This window comes from Siphateles boraxobius, unplaced genomic scaffold, assembly GCF_051911475.1.
Source record: "Siphateles boraxobius isolate OS27281-9 unplaced genomic scaffold, OSU_SipBor_1 63, whole genome shotgun sequence".
Classification (NCBI taxonomy): Eukaryota; Metazoa; Chordata; class Actinopteri; order Cypriniformes; family Leuciscidae; genus Siphateles; species Siphateles boraxobius.
The window spans coordinates 696,251-709,440 of record NW_027509190.1 but is presented as its reverse complement, the minus strand read 5'-3'; positions in this window follow the sequence as shown (position 1 = coordinate 709,440).

Below are 13,190 nucleotides of genomic sequence, written 5' to 3'. Positions count from 1 at the left end.
GCAGTCCCTAAGTACATAAAAGGGAAATACATTTTAATTTTAATGTATTCATTACCTTTGCTTACACATCTTGATGTGATGTGTGATGAGATGTGATTATTCTTACCTGTCCACCCACTGGTACTTGGCCTTGGGTATGCTAGCAGCACTGTAGCGATTGGCCATCCCACAGTACATTGAACTCAAGGATTGCTCACTCTCAGACTGCAGCATCACCCAGGACAGGATCATCCAGTTCTCGTTCATCACAGCGTAGGATGACATTGTGCCAGATGAGAGGGTCACTTTTCTAGCAACTTTGCGTGTGTGATCTGATCTGAACACCTGTCCAAAAGTTCCTTGAAGGAGCTGAGTGAGAGCTGCCTCTTGCCGTTGATATTCCTGAAGCAGGCACTCCACCAGATAATGTGCAGACACAGACACCCCATGCCACCCATCAGTATCTTCGTAACCCCCAAAAGAAGCAGGTGTGTCATCCTTCCTCAATGCTCCTGTGATGGTTTTCTGGCCATACAGCCCTGCTTCAGCATCCCTGACGTTCTGCACAATGAGAAGGTATGCAAGGTGGGCTCTTTCAAACTTAAGGTGAAGCACCTCAGACAGCTGGTTGGCCTTGTCATTAGGGGATTTTCCAGAGCGCCTCAGTTCATCCATCACAGTTTTACAGATTGCCTTCTTATGAGTGAGGAAGGTTGGCAAGATGTTTCTGGATTGCTGTGGTAGCATGTCCACCCACTGAGGTTTATCAGCGAACCAGTATTTTTTACATGCCTTACAGCACAGACGTGAAGCAAGGATGTAATATTGCCCACTAGTGCCAAGGATCACTCGGGGTCTTCCCACACCTGAGGACACAACATGAGGATTTGGACAGCTGTAGAGTCAGGGCAGGATGTAGTTGTTTCTAAGCCTTTCATTTATACTGTGCTCAGGTTTCCAAATGAAAAAGGGATGGAGCTGGAAGTACTTTGGTGACGGAAGGCTCATGTTTGTCTCTATAAGCTCAGGCTGAGGTGGATAGCGCCACAAGGAGACCATATTCATTAGGTGTCTTACTGGGTGTGATCCTGGCCAGAGCCCGATGGACTCTGTTTTCATCCAAATTCTTTGATGAAGAGAGCTGTTCCAGTGGCTAATATCTTGCAAGTAGCTAGTAACAGGTGCTTCCGTCTGTGCAGACGTCATTGATGCAGGAGCTGTAGGTGCTGATTGTGCTGCAGGAGGTGGTACAGAGTCATCAGTCTGTGAAGAAGGTCTACACACAGGAGATGGTGGATTGGGAGAACTAGAGACTGCATGTGATGGTGGTGAAGGCTGTGGCAGAACTGCACGGAACACAAAGCAAAGGAAATAAATGCATATATATATATATATATATATATATATATATATATATATATATATATATATATATATATATATATATATGCGTGTATAACACATTTAATGCTCGTGTGTTTAACTGTCTTTACTTTTTTTGTTCAAGTAGCTGGGAACAGGGGTTTCAGTCAGTGCAGACGGCATTGGTGCAGGTGTAGGTGCTGATTGTGCTGCTTGAGGTGGTATAAAGCCTTCACCCTGTGAAGAAGGCCTACACACAGGAGCTGATGTTGATGGAGGCTGCGGCAGAGCTGCAAGGAAAAGCACAGGGAGGAAATTAAAAACATATTAAAACACTGAATGTACATGATATGTATTTGATTGTCTTGACTACATTAAATGACTAATCATTATTTATTATTTTATTCTATGTATTTTGTTATTTATTCTAGTAATGCACATTCTGATAATGTTCAAATGTCTGTAAGTAAACAGTCCACTTTTTCACAACAAATAAAAACAGTTTAAATAGAAATGTATTCCTCATGAAGTGCACTCACCCTCACCACTGGTATATTCAAACCTTAACAGTAGTTAGAACAAAAGAACATGTTTTTTAGAACAGGCAAGAACAGTGCCAAAACAACAAATAAGATAATTAAAAAACAGAAATGTAAGATAAGTCTGTATGTAACCGAATAAGCCTCCAAAACCGATGTGTAAAGTAACCTGTTGTAGATAAGACTGTGGATCCTGTGGCTGCAGATGATCCTAAAAATTAAGCATTATAATTTGAATGGTTTCTCTCCAGTATGTACAATTTTATACCAATTTTATAAGAATTTGACATGGGTATATATAACACACATGACACGATACTTGATTTACTTACTCAGCTGTGTGAGATATTTTGTTGGAGAAATACTAAGCATCATCCTCTCCAGTTCTTCATCCTCCTCCATTACTATAAAATATGACAAATGCATCAGTAGCTAGGCAGGCTTTAAGAATCAATATAAGCAAACTTGCATGAATTTTATTAACTCACCAGGCTGATCAGAGTCAGTAATGGAAGGAACATGTGGTCTTGCAGCGGAAGCTGATGGTGAGGGCATCGGAGGAGTGTTTTTGGTCATCTGGTTTTGCTGCTGTTTTAAAAGATACTGCTGCAAATTGTACATTTTGCTGCCTGGCACACACTTCTGCCTCATTATAAAGAAAGCATATCCGTCTGCCCTGGTATCCCAAATCTTCCTCCAAGTGTCTTGTGCTCTGGATCCAAATCCAACAGTATTGTCATCCTCTGTCAAAAAAGGCACTGCGTCTGGCCTTTGAGACAGATACTGTTTAAGATCTTCAATTTCCTTGAAGCTTCTTGAATACTCAAGAAAGGAAATGAGGCTATCCTTGCATGGACCCTCTGGGTTGAACTGCCCAGCCTGTTCTTCTTCCTCAACCTTATCGGACAGGTACAAAGCATAGCTGCCATCATTCTCTAATAACCACTTGAAAGACTTGCCCTTGTACTTGCCGAACTGAAGAATGCATTCTCCCAACACCTCTTGCTTGTCAGAGACATCCCCTCCTCTATGTAACACAACAGAACGGGCGTTCAACTTGACCAGATCTTCTCTTTGAGGTGTTGACTTGTCCTGCAGTAAAGGGTTGTCTTTAATTCTTTTTGCCTCTTCTGATGGGTCCCGGCGTAAATGGCCTGATGGGCCTTTCCTGAAAGACACTTTGACTTTCCCTGGGAAGAACACTGTTTTCTTCATGATGCTGTTCTGAAATCAGAATGTATTCATTAGCGTCTCAGCATAAGCATTTAAATACTTACAGTAACAAAATGAAATAAGACAGTTAATACTAAAGCATCAGTGATATATATAAAAGAGTTATTTTACAATGCTATAATATTCTATACTATTACTGTTTCTTAACTGAATAAATGCAGCCTTAGAGCACGTACTGTTTATTAAATTTGCATTATTTAATATTCATTATTTAAATTGCTTTAAAAATTTATATATGTATATATAAAAAGTTAACAATTTAACTAATTAAAAATGTTAAATTATACCATTAAATTGTACACATATATATATTTGTTTGTAATTTAAATGTAATATATGTGTGTGTCTGATATTAATTACATTATAGGAGGACCAAACCCGCAGAAATTAAATTAATAAATAAACATGTAAACAAATAAAAAGATAAATTTGATAATAGGAAAATAAATAAAGGAATAAACGACTTGATAAAATAAATATGATTTATTCTTTATCAAACTAATTTTTGTATTATTTCCCTTAATTTATTTTCTGCTTTTATTTATTTGTTAATTAATATTTATATTTGGTAAGCAAGACCAACCAACCTAATTATCATGCACATCAAAAAAATGTAAGAATAGATATAAAAATAAAGAAATAAAAATAAAAATAAATAAAGATTAAAATAAATAAATCTGGAAATAAATACATATTGGAATAAATAAATATACAAATAAATGAATGCATAAATAAATATAAGAATAAATGGAACAAACAAATAAATAAAATAATAAATAAATACAATTAAAAATTATACAAATACATTAAAATATAAAAGCAAAAAATTATAAATTAGGGGAAAAATATACAAAAATACATTTGATTAAAATGAATCATATTTATTTTAGCAAGTCGTTTATTCCTTTATTTATTTTCCTATTATCACATTTATTTATCTATCTATTTATACATTTATTTATTCATTCATTTTTAATTGCAAGTTTGGTCCTCCATACTACTGCACATTACATCTTACTGCACTGTTAACATATATTTTAAGCATAGTGAGAGATTAGGATGAAACATTCACCTTTACAAACAAAGATACTCTTATAAAATAACAGCTGTATTCACAACAAGGAGTTTACTGTTTCTTATCGTCACAATCCATTCAACACGATAACAATACGATTACATGACAATATACATGCAATTTAAATTATAAAATATTTGAATAATAATGTATATGCGGTCACCTGAGGGAAAATCTGTCTGCAGGTAGTTTAGACAGCAACAAAACAAAACAAGTTTGCTGACAAGTCGGTAAACAAATATCTCTCCGTTCGTAAAACGGGTCTCCCCTCCTCCACTGCGAATGACTGACAGATGACACTATGCTTTTTAAACTACCCGCCACGGAAAAGCGGAACAGCGCCAGGAAGTCTACGTGTGGCCAAAGGTATATTGCATCCGTAGTGTTAAGCACTACCATAGAGAATGAATGGGAAAAGTTAAGGGAAGTTAAGCTTAACCATTTTCGACTCCCGCCGCGAAAGGTCCTCAGTTCAAAACTGGCCGGAAACAAGTGGAGGCATTTTAAATATAAATGCTGCAATTCGCTACAAACCCTTACTTTTGAGACAGTTGAAGGCCATCGTACCAAGGAGCTGTAGGCAGACTGTTCGCCTCACACGCGAAGGTTCGAAACTGGGCGGAAACTGTGGGTGGTTTTTGTAAAAATTTCATATGCGATTTTCTGTTGAGCAGGTCAGTACACTTGCAGGGATGTTTGTGGTTCAATCTCTTTAGAAAAGGACAAAAATAAAACAAATGACCATTGAGGTTTCCTGTACAGTAATAAAAAAATGTTTGGTCTGCCAACAAAATTAGCAGCTTTTGCCATGTTAAAAACACTGGGCAGTCTATAGTTTAATTTGCTTTTGAACAAGCGTGCCCTAGAAGAGGTGGGACTGACATACAAATCAAGTTTCCGTAGTGTAGTGGTTATCATGTTCGCTTTATACGCGAAAAGTTCTCAGTTCAAAACCCGGCGGAAACAAGTGGAGGCATTTTAAATATAAATGCTGCAATTCGCTACAAAACCCTTACGTTTGAGACAGATGAAGGCCATCGTACCAAAGAGCTGTAGGCAGACTGCCATGCCGAATGACCTCTATACTGTTGTTTGTGGAATTTACAGACTGTCACACTGCTTGCAGGGCAGATTATGGGAAGGAGCCATCTTCTAAAAATACTATACTATACTACTATACTATACCTCGACTATACTAACGAGGAGTTGTAGAGACCGGTAGATGTACCTGATCAGCGCGACTTCCAGGAACGGCGTCATGTGTCAAATATGAAGTGTCTGTATAAAACGTGTTACATTATTAAATTAGAGACCTTATTTTTTAATATGGAGCCTGGTAGGTCAAGTCAATAAGTTCATGCATTTTTTTTTAAGTGCCAGGTCCAAACAAAGAGAGTTTCAGTTCATCTGCACCTGCCAGCTGCTAATGTATTGCAAAATTTCTTTGCTGACCGCACAACAGGGCTTCCAGCCTACATCCAACAGTCTTGCGTTGGTGGTATAGTGGTGAGCATAGCTGCCTTCCAAGCAGTTGACCTGGGTTCGATTACCTGCCAACGCATTGCATTTTGCTCAAGCTGTCGTTAAAACAGTTGTCTGGGGACCCTGGCCAGCTCCTCCTGTAACTCGTTTGCTGCAGCAAAACTTTTGTACTGGTCTTTTGGCAGCAGTAAAGGACTGGATCTCCCCGTCGGGGAATCGAACCCCGGTCTTACGCTTGACAGGCGGAGATACTTTCCCATATACTAACAAGGAGTTGCAGAGACAGGTTGTCACCCCCGATCAGCGCGACTACAGCTCGCTACAAACAGCCTCCCCATTTCCAGGAACAGCGTCATATTAGCTCAACGCTTCACAGAAGCCAGTGAATCCAAAAAAAATAATCTAATACCATTTAAATATGAAGTGTCTGTATAAAAAGTCTCACATTTTTAAATTAAATACCTTGATTATGAGAATTCTTCCTGTATGGGTTCAATTCCTGGGTCTGTCCATTCTTGCTGTATGGGTTCGATTCCCGCCCAACGAATTGCATTTTTCTCAAGCTGTCTTTAGAACAGTCGTCCGGGCCCCTTGCCAACTTCTCCTGTAACTTGTTTGATGGAGCAAAACTTTTGTTAATGTCTTTTGGCAGCAGTAAAGAACTGGATCTCTCCATCAGGGAATCGAACCCCAGACTATAGCGTGACAGGCGGAGATACTTTCCACTATACTAAAGAGGAGTTGCAGAGACAGGTAGTTGTCCCCGAACAGCGCGATTTCCAGGAACGGCGTCATGCATCATTTTAACTCAACGCTTCACAGAAGCCAGTGAATCCAAAAAATAATCTAATACCATTTAAATATGAAGTGTCTGTATAAAACATGTTACATTATTATATTAGAGACCTCTTTTTTAATATGGTGCCTGGTAGGTCAGGTCAATAAGTTCATGCAATTTTTTTAAGCCTACACCCAATGGTCTTGCGTTGGTGGTATAGTGGTGAGAATATCTGCCTTCTAAGCATTTGACCCGGGTTCGATTCCTGGCCAACACGTTGCATTTTGCTCAAGCTGTCATTAAAACAGTTGTCTGGGGACCCTGGCCAGCTCCTCCTGTAACTTGTTTGCTGGAGCAAAACTTTTGTACCGGTCTTTTGGCAGCAGTAAAGGACAGGATCTCCCAAGTGGAGGCACTTTAGACATAAATGCTGCAATTCGCTACAAAACCCTTACTTTTGAGACAGGTGAAGGCCATCGTACCAAGGAGCTGTAGGCAGACTGCCATGCCGAATGACCTCATCAGTAGGTTTCTGTAGTGTAGTGGTCATCACGTTCGCCTAACGTGCGTAAGGTCCTTGGTTCGAAACTGAGCAGAAACAGCAGTTGTCTTCTGACAGAAGATTTAAACTGTTTGCCACGCTAGGTGGGTGTAGCGGTCATTTCCTTTATACGCTTTTTAAAAAGTGTGCACCTAATGATTTATGTCTGAATCCTGAAGATGTGTTTCCATAGTGTAATGGTTATCACGTTCCCCTTACACGCAGAAGGTCCCCAGTTCGAAACTGGGTGGAAACTATGGGTGGTTTTTGCAAAAATATCGTATGTGATTTTCTGTTGAGCAGGTCTGTACACTTGCAGGGATGTTTGTGGTTTAATCTCTTTAGAAAAGGACAAAAATAAAACAAATGACCTTTGAGGTTTCCTGTACAGTAATAAAACATGTTTGGTCTGCCAACAAAATTAGCAGCTTTTTGCCATGTTAAAAACACTGGGCAGTCTATAGTTTCAGTCGCTTTTGAACAAGCGTACCCTAGAAGCGGTGGGACTGACGTCCAAATCAAGTTTCTGTATTGTAGTGGTTATCACGTTCGCTTTACACGCGAAAGGTCCTCAGTTCAAAACTGTCCGGAAACAAGTGGATGCATTTTAAATATAAATGCTGCAATTCGCTACAACACCTTTACTTTTGAGACAGGTGAAGGCCATCGTACCAAGGAGCTGTAGGCAGACTGCCATGCTGAATGACCTCTGTTCTGTTGTTTGTGGAATTTACAGACTGTCACACTGCTTGCAGGGCAGATTATGGGAAGCAGCCATCTTCTAAAAAGCACATGCGTCTCATCAATAGGTTTCCGTAGTGTAGTGGATAACACGTTTGCTTTACAATTTTTCTGAAATGTCAGGACTTGAAATTCCAAGTGCCATAGAATCCCATACATTGCACTAAAGTGTTACTTTAAAGGTCATGTACTGCAGGTCAGTGTTACTTTAATGTTTGGTTAATTCTAGCATGAACTGAATTGCAGTGCTTTGTCAACATTACTGCATTTCTGGATAAACTTGCCAGAGGGTTAAAGACTCTAGCTTCAGCCCGCAGCCAAAGGTTAGGTTTGTCAGAAGTGGGATTCAAACCCACGCCTCCAATGGAGACTGCGACCTGAACGCCAGCTGCCGAAGGATAGTCCTTCAAAATGGGGATAATGTTGAACGCCACAGCCAATCACGTCGACGCGCTATAACATTTGCAGCCAATTAGAGAGCGCCATTCTTGACATTATAAAATTTTCAGCCAATCAGAGGGGGCCATTCTTGACTTTTTCCTTAACATTTTCGACATTTGACCAATCAGAGTACAAGGAAATGTTGATGGCACGTTTACGCTTAACACCGCTAGGAGGCAGAGCCGGCGGCAGAAACAAATCAATGGACGGGCATTTAATATTCTTGGGGGGGCCTAATTATGACAAACAAATAAATTGTGGGGGGGGGGTGCTTACATGCGCTTCATGCACGCAAGGTCTCGCGCTCTCTACCTCTCTGCCGTGCACGCTGTTTGAACGTATATTCACGTAGACTTTCGAAAACCGGGACATATTCTTCGTAGCCTTTCGAAAACCGGGACATATTCACATAGCCTTTTGAAATTTTTTTGAGCCTTTTGTATATCATAATTCTTATGAGCCTTTTGTATATCAGGGAGAGTTTATACATTTCCCGGGACAGGTTGTTAAAAAGAAGAACAATCCCGGAAAAACCGGGACGGGTGGTAACACTAGCTACAACAGTTTCACAGCGATTTCAATATCCTAACTATAATTAGCCTATTGCCCAATCATATTTCGGCTATCATGAGATATCATGTTACAGTTATAGCCTATAGGCTGTGAACTAACATGAACAAACAATGAACAGCTGTATTTTTATTAATTAACATTAACAAATACAGTAACAAATGTATCGCTCATGGTTAGTTCATGTTAGTCATTAACTAATGTTAACTAATGAACCTTGTCTGCATTGTTCCGTGAACACAGCATGCTATAAGCCAACTTCCTATAATAACAGCCAAATAGTCACAAATCTCAAGTTAAGTATTAAATCAACCATGCATAATCAACTACGACACACTCACACACATATTGCATATCAGTGTCAAATGCATAATTTACACCACGTCTGGTGCAACTTACGAAGAGTAATAAAACCAACTGTCCTACTCACGTTCTAAATACAGCTGAAGTCGACGTTTTTGGGATTGGAATCTCATGAGTTTCTCTTTCCATTCGTTTCTGAATAGGCAAAACCGAGCACGTCGCGTCGCTATAACTTTACCGAGATGCTGCGGTCAGAGCGGCTCAGCGGGAAACCCCTTTTTTGTAAACAATCAGTCAAACTTCCGGGAGTTTTTTTTTATAAGATTAGCCTATAAGTCAAACATTGCACTTAAATACACATCAATAAATATATAAATACTGCACGTAAATTATTATTATTATTATTAAAATAATTTGTTAAATGCAAATTGGATGGAGGGGTGGCACAGGAGCTCTCTAGGCGGGCCCGGCCCCCTAAGGCCCGCCCATAGCGCCGGCCTTGCTAGGAGGAGGAGTCAGGAAGCTAGCCAAGTGTCAATCAAGTTGACAAACTGAGCCGAAGGTGTACGAAGTAATAACATATCCTGTGGGGCGTGTCAGAGGGCAAGAAGTTCAGACGTCGAGCATCACTGTCACGGAGGTAAGGTAGCATCATTTTAACGGAGGACTGCGAAACATATTTTCCGGTCACTTTAACGGTATTTTTGGACAATGTCATTTTATATTTGTATATAATTGTATATATATTATAATTGTAAATATCGTGTGTGCTTTTTTTTAAGAAATCATTTTTATTGATAGTAGTTTTGTTCGATATAACCTAACCGTTAGCCCCCCAACAACAAAAATGTCTGGCAAAAAATCCCATAAAGCCATGTCAGATACTGACTGGATTGCAAGGCTAAAACAGTTTGCCAGCACAGGAGTTTGGCCATCAAATGAGGGTAACAGGCCAGCTCCTCGACAGAAGAAGTGGCATGACGAGTATCAAAGGGTGAGTGTGCTTTTGTCACCTTTGCATGATGTAATAATTCTAATCCTAATCATTTAATTCAATGTCATCATTATTTATAGATTAGTATGTAGATAATGTTGCAGGTATTTGAGAATTATGTTTATTTATGTAAACAAAAAAATTGTTTTTGCACTGGGAGATTCAGAGATTTGAGGCAGTGGGGGTGGGGATGTTGAGTGAATGGATATTTTGAAGGTGTGAAATGTTCCTCTCTTAATTCTAGCATGAACTGAATTGCAGTGCTTTGTCAACATTACTGCATTTCTGGATAAACTTGCCAGAGGGTTAAAGACTCTAGCTTGAGCCCGCAGCCAAAGGTTAGGTTTGTCAGAAGTGGGACTCCAACCCACGCCTACAGGGGAGACTGGGACTTGAACGCCAGCTGCCGAAGGATAGTCCGTCAAAATGGGGATAATGTTGAACAATGTTGAACGCCACAGCCAATCACGTCGACGCGCATACAACATTTGCAGCCAATTAGAGAGCGCCATTCTCGACATTATAACATTTGCAGCCAATCAGAGAGCGCCATTCTTGACTTTTTCCTTATCATTTTCGACACTTGACCAATCAGAGTACAAGGAAATATCGATGGCACGTTTACGCTTAGCACCGCTAGGAGGAGGAGTCAGGAAGCTAGCCGAGTGTCAATCAAGTTGCCGAACTGAGCCGAAGGTGTACGAAGTAATGACATATCCTGAGGGGCGTGTCAGAGGTCAAAAAGTTCAGACGTCGAGCATCACTGTCACGGAGGTCAGGAAGCATCATTTTAACGGAGGACTGCGAAACTTATTTTTCGGTAACTTTAACTGTATTTTCGGACAATGTCATTTTATATTTGTATATAATTGTATATATTATAATTGTAAATTTCGTGTGTGCTTTTTTTAAAGAAATAATTTGTATTATAGTAGTTTTGTTCAAAACGATATAACCTAACCGTTAGCCCCCCAACAAAAAAATGTCTGGCAAAAAATCCCATAAAGCCATGTCAGATACTGACTGGATTGCAAGGCTAAAACAGTTTGCCAGCACAGGAGTTTGGCCATCAAATGAGGGTAACAGGCCAGCTCCTCGACAGAAAAAGTGGCATGACGTGTACCAAAGGGTGAGTGTGCTTTTGTCACCTTAGCATGATGTAATAATTGTAATCCTAATCATTTAATTCAATGTCATCATTATTTATAGATATGTATGTAGATAATGTTGCAGGTATTTGAGATTTATGTTTATTTATGTAAAAAAAAACCTTTTTTTGCACTGGGAGATTCAGAGATTTGAGGCAGTGGGGGTGGGGATGTTGAGTGAATGGATGTTTTTTTGAAGGTGTGAAATGTTCCTCTCTTGTTCTTTTAAAGGAGGATACAAACTTTACTCACTCTTTATCTCTAATTTTACAGTTTGTATCTCCCCTTCAAAGAACATGAATAAAAATAAATGACACACTACAATAAATTAATGTAGCATTCATACTGATAAGTTAGAAATGCATGTATTCTATATTATATGTGTGATAATGTTTACAGATTGAAAGATGTCCGATGCAGTCTCGCGGCCAGACAACCTTGCTCGGAGCGGTCCCAAAGTGCATATGTGGTTTTCACACTCAAAAGGTAACAATGTAAAGATGTAACTTGTATTTTTTTATATATATATAATTTACTGAACAAATTCTTCTCGTTCAACAATTATTGTAGCCTATGTATTTTTGTGGTTGTCTTAAGCAGGCCACAGCCTCTATTGGACAAGCACCAAGGGTTGTTGAACAACGGTCTGCCGCTACTGGACCAGCACAGGAGGTCATGGCGCAGAGTCAGCGTCAGCTCCCACCCCAGCCTACTTCTAAAATTATACCAAGTTTGTCAAAGGTAATAACATTTTTTTTATATATAATTGCAGTTTTAATATACGTTTAGTATAAAGGTTTAAGTTCAGTGGAAATGGCTGGTATGTTTTTACACCTACCTGCCAGCTGTCACACCTTGTACAGGGGCGGCTGTAGTCTGCTTATTGGTCAGTTTCACTGTCTCAGGTTGGTTTAGATCAAGTAAAATGGTGAAAGAACAATGTAACCTATGTGATCTCTTTCTTCTCTGGGCTCTGCTCTTGCATTCTCCTCTTCCTCTCTAATTGGGCTTTGCCATTATGGGTTAAAGGACACTCGCGTCCTTCATGGCATCTCTCTTGATTTTTCCAACTGGCTACTGAAGCTACGTCTTTCATTCTGTATTTCTCAGGTAACATTCCACTAATGCACAATTAATTATACACGTATTATTAATTAAGTCATCATGAATCTGCTTTGTTGCCATTTCAAGGGTAACCTTCATTACTGTTAATAAACGCTTTCTCTTACAAACTATGTGCAAACTATTTTTGATTTTAAGTCATTTTTAAAAGGTACTTGTTAAATTACTATATACTCACATTCTAGCAATACCTTCCCACACATTTTTCTATTCTAACTGTGCTTATTTCAATCTGTATAAGTAGTAGAGTGTGGTAATACACAGACAAAAAAATAAGTTAAAGAAAGAAAGCAGGTCCTTTAGTTATATAATGAATGATAGGATCAATAGATATTTTACATTTTATTATATTTTTGGCCAATGTGCTGTTACAATTCAATTTGTCTTTTCATTGAAATTGTTTTGCCCTTTTTTAGTTTACCAAGCCAAGATTTGGTGGGTCCCACATTGCTGCTGCAAAGCCAAATCTGAGTGTGGCTAGGAGACCATCTCAGGCTGTTGACCAACCCAGTGCAGCAGTGTCCAGTGCCCCTACACCAAGCACCACTGTCTCTGTAAGTACTGGCATAATCCACATTGCATTCCATGAATACACATTCCACATCTGTGCACTTTTTAGAAATATATTTTGTATGCAGGAAATCTTATCATAATGAATTAAGAGCAATACTATACAGTTTTCACACAATATGCAGTCAGTGAACACATTTCCACAATGCTTACATTTTCTTAACAGACAAGCTATACCTCCCAACAAAATTATGGATTGTTTTTGTAGTATTTACAAATGTTAACACACACCACCCCACAATAGCAAAAACAATATTCCAAACCTTAGATACAGTATAAAAACCTCGGCTTCTTCAATGATATCAAATCAAA